Source organism: Phasianus colchicus, chromosome 1 (assembly GCF_987193195.1).
Source record: "Phasianus colchicus chromosome 1, bPhaCol1.hap1.1, whole genome shotgun sequence".
NCBI lineage: Eukaryota > Metazoa > Chordata > Aves > Galliformes > Phasianidae > Phasianus > Phasianus colchicus.
The window spans coordinates 90,944,561-90,958,384 of NC_143436.1; the positions used below are offsets into that span (position 1 = coordinate 90,944,561).

Sequence of the window (13,824 nt, forward strand, 5' to 3'; positions counted from 1 at the left end):
CTGGGCAGCTGTGCCAGGGCCTCACAGCCCTCTGAGTACCCTCCTAACATCTAACCTCGTCTCTTTAACATCTCCCCTCTTTTAGTTAAAAACCATTAAAGCAGAAGTCTGGTCCTTCAGTCCATGTGAGCAATGTAGCTGCTAGGCCAAACCAGCTTCCAAAGAAAGCGCACCTCACAACCTCTCCCATGGTGGGTGAGCTACCATGCACATCCCATCACTACCAGCACAGAATAACGTGCTGCACGGCAGACGTTCGTTCCCAGAGTGGGCACGGAACTACCTGCAGAAAGCTTTCAATAACCCCTTGCACAAGGGGGCAGCTCAGAGCCCGTCAGCAGCAGGCGCTGAGCTGGGGAAGGGAAGCCCTCCTCCGGCTGGCTGCCGGATCATTCCGTGAAGGCACGACGCGGGCAGTGCCGGCAGCGGGCGCCGAGCGGCGGTGTTGTCCCGCGGCCGGGCCGCCATCACCGGGGCTGTGACACCGCAACACCGCCACCGCTGCCATTGCCGCACCGCTCCACGGAAGCTTCCGAAAGAACCCAGCCCCGGTGTGTGAGGTAAGCTCAGGCGAGGAGCTGTGGACAGAAAAATGTAGGAGATGTATAATGTTCTCTCACTCTACGGCAGAAAAAAAAAAAAAAAAAAAAGAATTATTGCAATTAACATATGGAACAATAAATTATATCTGCAATGCAATTACAGCATCCACCACCTATGGTTATTGGTTCAAGTTCTGTTCCATAAATAAGAAGGGCAGGAAATGGCAGTGGGTGTTATCCTTCCCCACGTGAGGGCAGGTGCTCTTAGAGCTGCCCCTGGCTGTGCTGCTTCCCCAAGTTATGGCACAGAGCAGAGGAGGATGCAAGCAGTATCTCCTCCTCATGCAGAACCTGTGACATGGGTCGGGACAAGCCCCCATATCCAACTAATAGCCCAGGCTGTTCACTGCTGATACTGCTGCTGAAACTCTGTCTCAGCAGTGTTGTTCTTTTGAAGAGCTTACCCCATGCAAGGATGTCTGCAGCTCGCTGAGTCTCACTAAGGTCTGTTTTCCCTCTGTGCAGTGACTGGCACAGAGATAGGCAGTGACTCTTCACCTGAGAATTTTAAGCATAACTAACCAAACAAAAAGCCCGGCCCCATCCCTTGGTAGCTCAGTCCAGTGGGTAACTGTTAAAAGTGGATAACCCACTTCACATCTTAACCCTTCTAGACCCGACTCCCAGCTCTGTCATCACATCTTTCCCCACTACTGGGCTGACCCACCCGTGGCTGCCTGGTACTGCCTCCCCTCAAGGACTCCTGTGCTGCAAAGCAACGTGTGCTACACTGCAGAATAGTTATTGCCCGAAGCTTCGGCCCCAAGTTTGTGGGTTTTTTTGTTGTTGTTGTTTGTTTGTTTGTTTGTTTTCCCCAGAGAAACAACACTGGTGCTGTTGGCACTCCACATCCCGCTGCAAAGCCCTGCTGTGAAGATGACAAGCTTCAACCTGGGGCACATCCCTGGGAACGCGGCTGCGGGGCAGAGCCTTGTGCTTTCACACTGGAAAAGGAGCATTTGCCAGAGGAGCAAGGAGCCTTCACCTTGGCTCTAACCCACAGGCTCTCTTCAGAGTATTCCTTTCACATGGAAATTCTTGCCAAGTGAAGATTGCTGGCGCTGACTGGCACGTCAGCCGTGGCAAAAGACACTGGGGTTTTGTGCACCAGTTGGGTGTACGTGACACGTAGAAAAGGAGAGAGCTTCGTTTTGTGTCGGCTGCTGCAGTCGGTCGGCAGCACGCAGGGAGCCTTTGTAGAAGGGGTGATGGAGGGGGGTGTGTGTCAGAAAAGAAAGCTAGATTTATTAGCATTAATTCCAAATAATCAGTTTTCTGCTGAAGGCACAACCACTAATCTCAAATTTCTCTGCCTCGGAGTTGCTACTTGAGTACCTCGCCTGCTCCACGCAAAGCCCTGGCCAAGAAGGAACACCTGCATTACCTCCGCTGCACGTAATTTATTGAGCCAGTCTGACCACAGTACCTTTTTTGTTTACCATCACCAGCAAGACAGAAGTCCTTCTCAGAGTGACGCCTCACGCGTTGGTTTTCAGTTAGTGCTACCATGTGCCACAGGCATCTCCAGATCTCCAGAAATATGTTCTAGTAGAAGACCTGTGCAGAAGAGTGGGAGAGCTTTTGATGTGCTTCTCTGGTACCCTCAGGGAAGGCTTAGACCTCAGACTTTACAGCCAGGCACCAAGCAGTAAGAGCCTGTGCTACGAGCACAAGGAAATGCCTGCCTTATGTGTCTTCAGCACATCACAGAAGCCCTGAATCTTTTTTTGAAAACGCCAACTTATATGTCAAGGGAAGAAATGCAATCTATGCTGGCCCCTGCGCCTGGCCACAGCACACCTGGATGTGTGGAACTGCTGCAGCATAATTAAAGGGAAGCTAAGGGGGACCCACTTCCTTCCAGACCTCCTCAGAGGCTCTGGGGTCTGGTATGGATGGCTGAGCTTTGCTCTCTGTGGATTCCTCTGTTCTATTGTACAGTTCCTTCCATCGGGTTCTCAAATGTGAGCTGGTGCAGCAGAGGCCCCTCCTCATCTTACCTGAAAGACTTTTTGAGAACTTCATTTTTCTGAGAAATTTTCAAAATTTCAAAATTTGTTCATAAGCAATTTATAAAAGTCTGATTTTGTGTATGTTTTGCCTTCAGATTGATTCTTATCTCTCCTTGAAATGTCTGTTTTCTTTTAAACTTGTACTGAAGAGAAAATAAATTCAGCCTTTAAAAAGAAAAAAAAAAAAAGGTATAAATTTTAGAGTTTCCTTTCCTTCCTTCTTGAATGAAAAATGTTCTCATTTAAATTCTCTGGATGTCTGGAAACTGATAGAGAATGCAACCTGAGCTATTGAATTTGGTTGCACTTTAAATGTTTGTCAGCTTCAGTTTCGGGTCTTTGCTACAGGCTCTGAAGTCTCCATGGGCACTGGGTAACAAGAGAACTCACTGCACCTGAAACCTTGGTGATAAGAAAAGGCAAATGCTGTAGGCACAGCTCTTCTCCTCTATTCTCCAAACTCTTTCTTTCCTATAGCTCTCTGTTGTCCTCACTTGCAGGCTGACGGCCTGATCCTATTCTCTGTCATTTGTGTTTCTGTTGCTCGCCTTGTTGCAAGGCTGCAAATATCTCTTTTGCTACTTCTTGCTGTTCACTGGGGGTATTGGGCCTCTTCCAGCTGTTTTTCTTTTCTTTTTTTTTTTTTTTTTTTTTAATTGGAACAAGTTTGCCTGAGGCTAAAAAAAAAGGAAAGGGAGGAAGAGGGAGCAAGTGGGGAGAAAGGTGTAGCTTGTAAGGACATAGTACATCTGGGAGGGAAAAAGTTTCCCTGCAAACCAGGGCAGAGCAAATGAGGAGGGAAAATGGAAAGGAGCTAAAGACAGGTGAAAGAAGTTTAAGAAATACTGATTAGTTAATGCTTGTGAAGCGCAAAGTTACATGCATATGCTAATCTACTAATTATTATTTTGTAGAATGTTTTGGTTTATGCAATCATGTTGTTTTAATCACAGCTGATGTCAATAGCAGTGAATGATGGGGGTATAACACAAAAATTAAGCAGCAGTTAAGGTCAAGTTTTTTTTTTTTCTCACAGAGTAGAAAGTGGTTTTCTGGATACTTACTTGGAGTTCATCAGAAGCTGCCCCGTTTGAACAGAAGGTTAAACAGCGGATGGAGCACGCCTGTCCCCAGCATGCCCTCTGCAATGGTGGAAAGAAGGCTGAAACAGTGAGTGAGGCCCCTTGTGAAGGGCGCCAGGGTTATTTCTGCACTGTTTTATAGCAGAGAATGATGACTGAGGGCATAGGTGAAAATTACAGAGTAGGGGACAATTGTGGGTTGAACTTTCCAACACCCTTGTCCCATGATACATGTCTTACTTCAAGTGGTATAAAAATCTTGTCCTACATGGTTTGCATGAATTGAATCCAGACTGGGGGAAGAAAAGCTTATGGTGGGAATGTTTCTGCAGAGCCCTTGTGCCAATGGTTTACAGGCTGGTTCGACCCAGTTCTGTGACTAGCAGGGTGGAGGGATTTATGAATCCATGCCTCTGGAGAAGAGGAAACAGGGGACCCTGAATAATTAAAAACAGAGGCAACTGAGGAGAAACAAACTAATTTACTAAATAAGATATCAGAATGCAAGATAACACACTATAATACAATATAATTAGAATTGAAGCTAATAAATCAAATATAATGAGAGAGAGTATCCGAAGGCCTTACATTAATGCTGAGGTGAGACTGTGGTGGGGTTGAGGAGCAAGGAGGAGAGACAAAAAGGGGCAAAAGAGAAGGTCTCGTGACCTTGCCAGGAATTATATCTCTTCTCTGAATGAAAAGTCCTCTGAGATATGTAGTTCTTCTGGCACAGGTGCCCGGAACTGGAGTTAATGCACTACATGATGTTATGATGTGGAATACCAATAACCAAAAATGATTAAACTGTGACACCTTGTAACTACTAGTGCAGACTGAACTGACCCCTTTGTACTTCATCTATGCTGATCAGTCTTTTGAGTGTGTGGTGGGTCTGGGTCTGGTGTAGTGGCTGCAGTCATGGCCAGGAAAAAGCACTGACCACATAGGCACTAGAAAGAGCCTATGTGGTCATTTCAGAGGTAGAAAGTCTGATTAGAACTTCTCTGTAGCAAGGAGTTGAAATAAAACTTCAAGGGATGGCTTAGTGAGCTGATGACTGTATTTGTTGGAGTGCTGAATGTGTTTCTTGCTGAGCTGGTCTTCTCTGTCATGGTGAAGCTCTTCCCTTGGGGAAGAGGCCTGATGATGAGCAGATGTAGTAACTTCGTTCTTCCCCTATCTGCAGGGGAAAAAAATGGTATCTGAACAGTGGCTAGTGACACTGAGTTAAGGTGCTCTCAAATTATTAAAAATTACAGGCAGAAAACTTGGTCTTGAAGTCTTACTCAATTCTAATGTATTCTAAATTCAGAATTCTGTGTTTAAAATTGTCTTTAAAATTGTCTGAGTTTGAGACCTTGGGGAGATGCCTACCTGGGAGTAATTGAGGTAGAGGCTGCTGTGGGGCTCTTTAATTCAATAAAGCTCTGCATTTATTAGCTAGCGAATGCTCAGTTTTCTGCTGTTGTCACAATATTGCTGGTATGAGGCATTCTTGGCTATGTGCTTTGTTTGGAAATAAATATAGCCTCTTTTTATGCTTGTGCATTTATACGGCTGCTGACCTTTCTAAAACCTTAATGTCTCTTGTGTGTGATCTATGAGAAGTGCATTTGTAGTGTCTTGGCTCTCTCTCTCCCTATGCTCTCATCCTTTAGTTTCTCTACTCCTTTTGTAACTTTAAATTATTAGTAGTATTGCTCAAGATCAAAACAATCTGTGTTTTAAATAGAAAAAGGACTGGGAAGCACTTCATTGTGCAAGAGAAAGGTGAGAGAAGTCAGAGTTGAATCTTGCACACTAAGAGAAGAGTTAAAATCCTTCATCCACTAGTCTAGTCTTCATCTATTTCTTTTCTGCTTACAACTGTGAAAACAGTGACTGAAGTGCATGTATTTTTTACAGTAGATGGAATATAGCTTTTTTTATACATGACTGAAATCCCCTTCAGGGTAATATGTTGCCCATAAGAGCATTGAGACTGATCATCTTAGCTAGGTTCTGGGCTTTGTTTTTAGTGATATATTATGGCAAGGTGAATTTAGAAGTGTAAAGTAGACATTGGGATAAGGGTGGCATACAAATGGTAATAGGAAAACTGTCTTCTGTTTGTAGCAAACAGACTTAAACAAACCATTTATACAATCATGGAAATCATGGTGTCTTTCCCTGCCCCTAAAGAAAATTTACATCTGTGGGGAAAAATCCTAAATTTGTCAAAGTAAAGCAATGAACCATGCATAACATCGTTTTCAGACGTGCAGTGCTGACGGGAACGTGTTGAGCTTTCATCTCTTCTGGGGGAAAACGTGGATGATTGACACTATTTCCAGGGAGGAGAGATGGAGAATGAAATATTCCTCTTTGGAAAAATCAGATGTGGGACTCCCAAATACAACAAACCTTTCTGCTAGGGAAAGGAGCTTTTCCCACAGCCTCTGTATGTCTTTGTGTTCATGGGCAAAGAAGGGAGTGTGAGGAGTCAAACTAGAAGCACAGAATAGCCTTCCATGTCTGTAAGGGTTACCCTGCTGCAATTCTTGGTCAGAAAACAAGGAGTGAGGTGCGGTTGAGGGAAGTGAGATTATTTAATCTGGAGAAGAGGAGGCTGAGGGAGACCCTACTGTTCTCTACAACTGCCTGAAAGGATGTGATGAAGTACAGGTTGGCTGCTTCTCCCGCATAACTAACAATAGGATGAGAGGTAATGGCTTCAAGTTGTTCTGGGGGGGGGGGGGTCAGGTTGGATGTTAGGAAACCTTTCTTCTGAGAAGGAGTGGTAGGCATTAGCACAGGCTGCACAGGGAAGTGGTGGAGTCGCCATCCGTGGAGGTGTTTAAGAACTCTGTGGATGTGACGCTCTGGGACATGGTTAGTGGGCATGGTGGTGATTGGGCTAGATGGTTATAGAAGTTTTTTCCTACTTTAATGATTCTGTAATTCACTGATATCTTTTTAATCTGCTTAGTTAGGCACTGCGGAGTTGACCCCTCAGTTCTGTCGAATAAACATCAGCTGAACTAAGTGTTTTTATCTTCTTTGACTATAAAATATAATTAGTAAGTGTCCGGTGGCTTAGGCTTCTCAGACACTGATGCAACGGAAAGAGTAACTGAGTTTGGTCTCACTGAGGTAGCAATATGGTGAAATGCCAACACCTGTATCATTTTTGCTATATACTGATACAGGGCGCTGTGGGTTTAGTAGTTGTATTTTGAGTGTTTTGTTCCATGAGAGAGAATTTACATGATCCTAGCTGTTATTGATGGCTGTTAGAGGTCACTAGGTCAGTGCTTGTAGTTTCTTTGGCTGATATCTGAGCCCAAAGCAGAAGAGAATCCACTAACTGAAAATCGCTATTATTGTATTTGAAAGACTCTGTTTTCTTCTGCCCCTCTGCCTCTGTAGCCAAGTCAATATAGGGAAGTGAAGAAGCTGAGCAGAAAAGGCTACTGGGAAATAGGGGGAATACTGGGAAATGTACACCGATACCTGAACAAGTACATTAATGGGAAATGGAGTACAGGAATTTAACCTAAGCAATCTATCAGATACACCTTTGGGATGGGCTCACTGGTGTCACAAGTTACCTGCCCTACATAATATGACCTATATAGTAAAAACCAAACCAACTTAATTATGCACACTTGTGTATATAAGATGTGGAGAAAGGTATGTCTGTATGGTTGCTTTTTTTTTTTTTTTCCCCAACAAATTCTATTTGTGAGAGAAAACCTGGAGTGTTTGTATTGGTATTATTTTGGAAAAGATCTTACATTTCTTTGAGGAACAACTTAAATAAAAAATTAAGAATTTAATTTCTGTGTACTGTTACAGAGAAGAGGCTAATTTATGGTCAGATTTAAGGAAGGTGCAATATGCTTCAAAACATAAAGTTTCATTCTCTTTGCTTACCGTATCTTTTCCTTTCTCCTCCTACCTCTTACCTGCAAAGCTGGTTGGCCTTAGAGCATGGAGTGGCTTCCAGCAAGACATTGCTGCTGAGTCCCAAGGCAGCCATTCTGAGATCCTTCAGGCTGCTGGAACTGAAGTCCGGATGACTCCTGACCTTGAGCAGCACTTTCAAACCTCTCCTAATGAGGACCTAAGATAATGGACTTACGATCTTATGTTCTAAGATAACGGGCTTACAAAGGTAGATGTCAGCTGTGCACGTAAAACTGTGTAGCTCATTCTCTCTGACCATCCTCCCGCTGTTCTTTATGAAAGCTAAATACTGAGGTAACAGCAAAACCTGTAGGATTTCAATTTTGGAGATGGTTTGGATACTATGCTTGGGAATAATACTTTTTTTGACTTCTGTTCTTCCTGTTGTCTTCTAAGAAATTATTCTCCAACTCAAACTATACAATTATAGATAGAAAGACACACCCTGATTCATTTCTAAAATTGAAATGAATGTCCCTAGAGTATGCTTTTGAAAGTATGTGCTCCAGCAATTTTACTTCTGCTTTAATTCTATCGGCAATTTTCAGGAAACACTTATTTAAACAAACAAACAAACTTTTTTTGTTTGTTTTTACTTTTTTTATGTTTTTACATTTTTATGGCAAGATACTTAAAAATACGGGGAAGAGTAAAAGAAAACAGAAGGGCCAAATCTATGGACTTTTTGACAGTTTCACCCCTGGTTTGTTGGAACTGGTGTTTTACCCAAGCATTTCTTCTCAAGTGTAAGGATTCTTTCTCCGAGTATCTTCTTGCTGTAATCACAGAATCATAGAATCATTCAGGTTGGAAAAGACCTTAAAGATCACCAAGTCCAACTACAACCTAACCATACTACCCTAACTCTAACAATCCTTCAATAAATCACGTCCCTGAGCACCACATCCAAACGGTTTTTAAACACAACCAGGGATGGTGACTCAACCACCTCCCTGGGGAGCCTATTCCAGAGCTTAACAACCCTTGCTGTAAAGAAGTTTTTCTGATATCCAACCTAAACTTACCCTGGTGCAACTTGAGGCCATTTCCCTTCATCCTGTCACCAGTGAGAAGGTAAGCACCTTTCAGATATGGGAACAGAGCAATAAGGTCTGCTTTCAAGCCTCCTTTTCCCCAGACTAAACAGCCCCAGTTCCTTCAGTCAATCCTCTGAGGAATGAAGGAAGCAGAATTATTCTGTTTTTAATGGCAGTATAACAATTTCAGCACAAAAAGAAGTGCAGAGTTACTACAGACAGCTGTTTTTTTTTTTCTTTTTTTCCCCTCTTAATATTTCATTCTCAGAATGCATTTTTTTTTAATCAAAAAATACTTAAACCTGAATCAGGCTTCTTTTTAGAGTCTTCCAGTGATCCATGGAGCTGGTCTTTTCTCTTTCTGAGCTGCCAACAAACTCTGTCAGCTCAGACATGCATTTTAACTAATTTCAAGTGATCTGTGTGTTCTGCCTGAACTCATTCTACTTTCTCCACATAGGACAGCAGAAAAGTGAATAACTCAGCACAATCTGCTAGTGCAGAATAAATAAAATAGCATCAGGAGAGGGTGTTTGCCAACAACTGCTGCTCATGAAGCATATAGTGGATTACTTGGATTCATTCTTTTAGCTTAACTTTTTGCAGAGGATTTCATGTACTTGTTCTAGATCCAGCAACAGCAGGACCTGTGAGTTGGCTTCTAATAGGGTTTGAAAGCACTATTTGGAGGCCTTAGGCCTCTTCTAAAAATTTGTTACAAGTGTTAGGGCAGTTTGATTTTATACTAGTAATTATTTTTTTAATTGAAAGTATGTATTTAGTTATGTTGGTATGGTTCTTAATACATGTTTATTACATAATTATCAGAATGGTGCCAGAAAGACATCTAGTCCTGGAGCTGTCTCCATCAAGATCATGTGCACTTGTCCTGTCGTGACAACAAATTTTGCTGTATTTACTTGTTAGTCAAAGCTTTATTTATAATAATTGTCCCATAACTACAGAAAGCCAAATAGCTCTAGTCTCTTGGGTAGGCTCAGTAGATGCTCAGTTCCATGTCTGAGACCTGCCTTAAGGAAGACATGAATCCAAAGGATGCTCAGATATGCACAAAATTCAAGCAAGGCACAAAATACCTCAAACATCTGAGCCTTGTACTTAAATACTTTTTGAAAGAAGGAAACAATCAAGGTCTAAAGCATCCTGAAGGCTGAGCGTGGGTCACTACTGAGAAGTTAATCGTGAAAATCACTATGAGAACTTACAGATAATGAAGCAGGAAGCAGGTTCCTGGCACCAACAAATCCAGCAAGGAGACAAATGTCTGTGCAAATGTCAGGAACTTAGGAAGTATTTTAACAGCTCATGGATATGAGTGCTCAGCTGCTCATCAGTAATTTGTATGATTTACTATGCTTTTTTACTTCCAGTCCATCGCTGTTGCAGGCAACTCTCTCCTAAGCCATTCCTAATATGCCATCTTGTATGCTTAACAAACTTTTTTCTTGTGGCCATATTGCATAAACAGCTCCTGCATAATTTGCTGTATACCTTTATCTTTAGACATGAGCCATGCAGTGCAGCACAAAATAAAAATGTTAACTCGCCCTCACTTTCATAATGAAACAACTTTTTGATCTCCCTAGTGTTAAACATCTTTCTTTTCTATAGGTTTCTTTAATGTGAAAGCTACTTTCTTCTGGAGCAGAACAATGAGGGAGAAGGGATCTTGGGAGTAAGACAAAGAACCCTCAAACCTGCGTGTATCAAATAATAAAGCAAGTTAGTAAATTGGTAAAAGATGCACGTTTTTCAGTCAAAGACTGATTTTACTGTTCACTGCTTAAATCACTGAAGCATCGTCTAGTGATGCTAGATGATGAAAGCCAAGTCAGTGTGGACCTAATCATAAAATTGTAACGTTATTAATGGCTGTAGGATGTTGTTAGTGTTCTGTGAAAAATAGGCAGAATGTCTTTGGATGTGAATGATAGTTCCCTGAGTTTTGATGTAATTAGCTCAAAATTTGGTAGTTTTTGTATGGTACCTATCAGCCTTTCTTGGTTGTGCAGGGAATGAATCTTTGAGCTTTGTGTTTGGAGAGTAATAATAGAATTACTGGCAATTCCTATTCAGGAGTTGCATAGAGAGCCCCAGGCAAACCAGGAATTAAATAGAAATACCAGTAACTTAAAAAAGAGAAAGGGAAAAAAAAAAGAGCACATGCATGAAATAACAATCTCTAACGCCATATGTTCCAGAGCATAAGAATAAGAAAGAAGGTTGCCTAGTGAGGAGAGAAAAATACAAATAATAATAATAGAAAAATCAGGCTCTTCCACAGATCAGATCAGAGGTGAAAGCTGAAGAGGGATCTCATTATTCTCTCTTCTAAAAGAAGAGAAAATTGAGGGACAGCAGCCTTGATCTTATTGAGAAGAAGATTGAAGTGAAAGACAAGGTTGGTTGTTCTCACTTCAGGAGGGTCTGAAAGCTGAAATTGCAAAATCAATTTACTATCGTTACTGTAACAATTAAACTGACGTGATGAAAAGATGGAGGAGGAGGAGGATGGCTCAGATAATCCACCCCCACAAAATATCTGTGCGTGCAGGTGGCAAGTGTTAGAGCTGCCAAGGGTAGAGCTGCCACGACTGTCTTGTCTCTAACGTGACAGGCAGCTGCCTCCTCCCCGCTCTCCATCCTCTCCCTGGCTCCCTGCAGTAGCGACCGTGCTGGCGTCTACGAATGCATGCTGCACTCAGCCTGGCAGCATCTCCTCTTGTGGCAAATCGTGTTTTCTCTTAAACTCACCCCCCCCAGTTCTGTTTTTTTGGGTGTCCCTCAAACCCGAGTGTTTTCGCTGGTTTTGTCTGCCATACTGCTCGTGTTTGTACAATATAATAAGACATCTGCTGCCCACCAGCACTCGTCTGCGCCTCGGTGGAGCGCTGCAGTTGACTGCTATCCTATTTATATTAATTGAACATGCCGTATTCTGCATACGCCGCTGATTACCCTCATTTATTTCGTCTCCTAAAGACCCAAGGATTTCTGCTGCTCGCCCTTACAGCATTGTTTTACTCATTTGGCTCCAATTAGCCTCAGCTAATGAAAATACATTATACTGAACCTCTTGTTAGCTGCTGCTGTTTCTAATGACATAATTTGTGAGTTTTGAGCCATTTCAAGTGGAGACATAAGGAATTACGTTACGTTAGTTTCTTCAGTGGGGTGGAGAAATATTAATTGTAGGCATTTGGGCTCTTTCCTTTAAAGAATACTGGTGATTTTTACTTACCTAATAAATGTTGACATAATCGGGGAGCTATCAGCACCATATGTTGGCCTTTTGTGAGATGCAGATCATATCCCTGCCTGGCTGAGTAAGGAAACACTGCAGTGTTAATGCTGTGTCTTGGTATATTTTTAAAGCATCACTCAGCACAGGCATAGTGCCGTGAGAAAGAGTTGAAACCTGTATTTAAAAACAGGTGGGCTGTTTCCCCAGCCATTCAGGTGAGGTTATCCTTAATGATAAACAGATGCCAAAACCAGAATGTGCAACTGCGCTCAGCAGAGCTCTGCCCTGGGGGCTTCTGCAGTGGGGTGAGGGGAGCTGGGTGGAGCAGCTGTCTGCTTGCTGTGGGTGGGATCTCCTTCCTGCCTTCCTTTTCTGGGGTCAAATATTGGGCCCTACTGATGCTGCCACAATTAATGAGTTCTGAGGTTCAGATTTGAAAGAGAGATATGCTTCTACCCTTCAAAGGGAAGGTGTGACTCTCTGCTCGAAAGCACCGAGGAATTAAATACTAATTTGGGAAAATGTATCGAGATGAGAAATTGACTTCATAGATGTGACACGTGCTGCCAAAAGGCAATGCTTTGGTGTATCTGGCCTAAGCTAGGTTTTGGTGTAGCACGCTTCAGCCCTGAAGGCTATGCATAATCTGCCTAGCTTCTTCAATAGCTGCAACATCAATGGGGAAGTTTTACAAGGTCTCCCTCTGTTTTTAACTTCTTTGGAGGAGATTCTTCAGTTTGGACTTCTCTGACTTTTCTGAGGGTACTTCATGGCTCTGCTTTTGATAGAAAGCACAAATGGCCTAAGGGGATCTGAGGGGTAAGGCTGTCCTGCCTCAGGGGTGTTTTTCCACTGTCAGTCCTCAAAGCGTGGAGAAAAGAAGGTTGTCCAGGGCATAAGTAGCTGTTAAAAAGGAAGGGTGGATTTCAGTGGGGGGCGTATGGGGAGGAATTATAAACTGTGGCATGATTTAAGCAACTGCCTGGTAGTGTTACACATAGGCGTCTTTGTTTGAGGCAGCAGTTGGCTGTCTGACAAGGACTGGGTGGATCAATTCTTCCCCATTAACCACTCCACTTTGCTCAGCACTGGTGCCATGCTGGGCAGGCCTCTACCGCCACAGAGAAAGATCAGTTTCCCCCAACCTGAAGTCTCCTGTTTCCCCCATTAAATGCAATCAATCAGCCCACCCTAGCTCTACGTGCCCAAGGAAGCTGTGCAGGATGGCAGTGGTCTGACAGGCTGAGCACCAGGTTGTGTGGCAGCACCATACTCCTGCCCTGTACGGACTGCAGCTGGCACAAGTGTGTGGGACATGCCTATTGAGTGGACAGGACAGGCAGCCAGCAGGATCAGGTGCTTGGCGTGGCTCTTGTCATTATCTTTTGTCTTTGGATTTTTTTTTATATGTTTCTGAATTTTTTAGAATAGGATTAATGGGTTGGAGAAAGCTGACGTGCTGCTCTCAATCCTTTAAATTTTCTGTGAGTGCTCATAAAAAGTAAGATGGATCCTTCTGCATATATTCTGTTTCTGGATTTGTACCAGCAAAGCGAAGAATGGTTTAGGAAGCTGTTCCCTTTATGTACTCTGAAAGATATTTACTTCATTTGTTAATATTCTTTATGGTGGCTGACGTGGGAAGAAGATGAGCTGGCTGAGGAAATTTTCTGTGCAAGGCTGTTCCTTCCCTGCCAAGTAGCTTAGCCCATTTTTGTACTAACCACTGGTATTTCTCTCACATACATCAGAAACCTAGGGAAATGCAAGTCTGTAGTGTCCCCGAAGGTAAGAAAACAGAGGATGGAAGACTAGTTAGGGAACAGTCCTAACTTCAATCCCTCATGTGGCGTATGCTGTTTTTCAAAAAGAACT

At 43.0% G+C, this 13,824-nt stretch overlaps 1 long non-coding RNA gene across 1 annotated transcript in view; it reads left to right on the top strand.

Moving 5' to 3' along the window:
• Positions 1 to 369: 369 nt before the first annotated feature.
• LOC149919848 (uncharacterized) overlaps positions 370 to 13,824 on the top strand; it is a 103,399-nt gene continuing 89,944 nt past the window's right edge. Inside the window, exons 1-2 of the long non-coding RNA XR_016463717.1 lie at positions 370 to 560; positions 3,651 to 3,784. This is a non-coding gene — a long non-coding RNA (uncharacterized LOC149919848). The remainder of the gene's footprint in view (positions 561 to 3,650; positions 3,785 to 13,824) is intronic.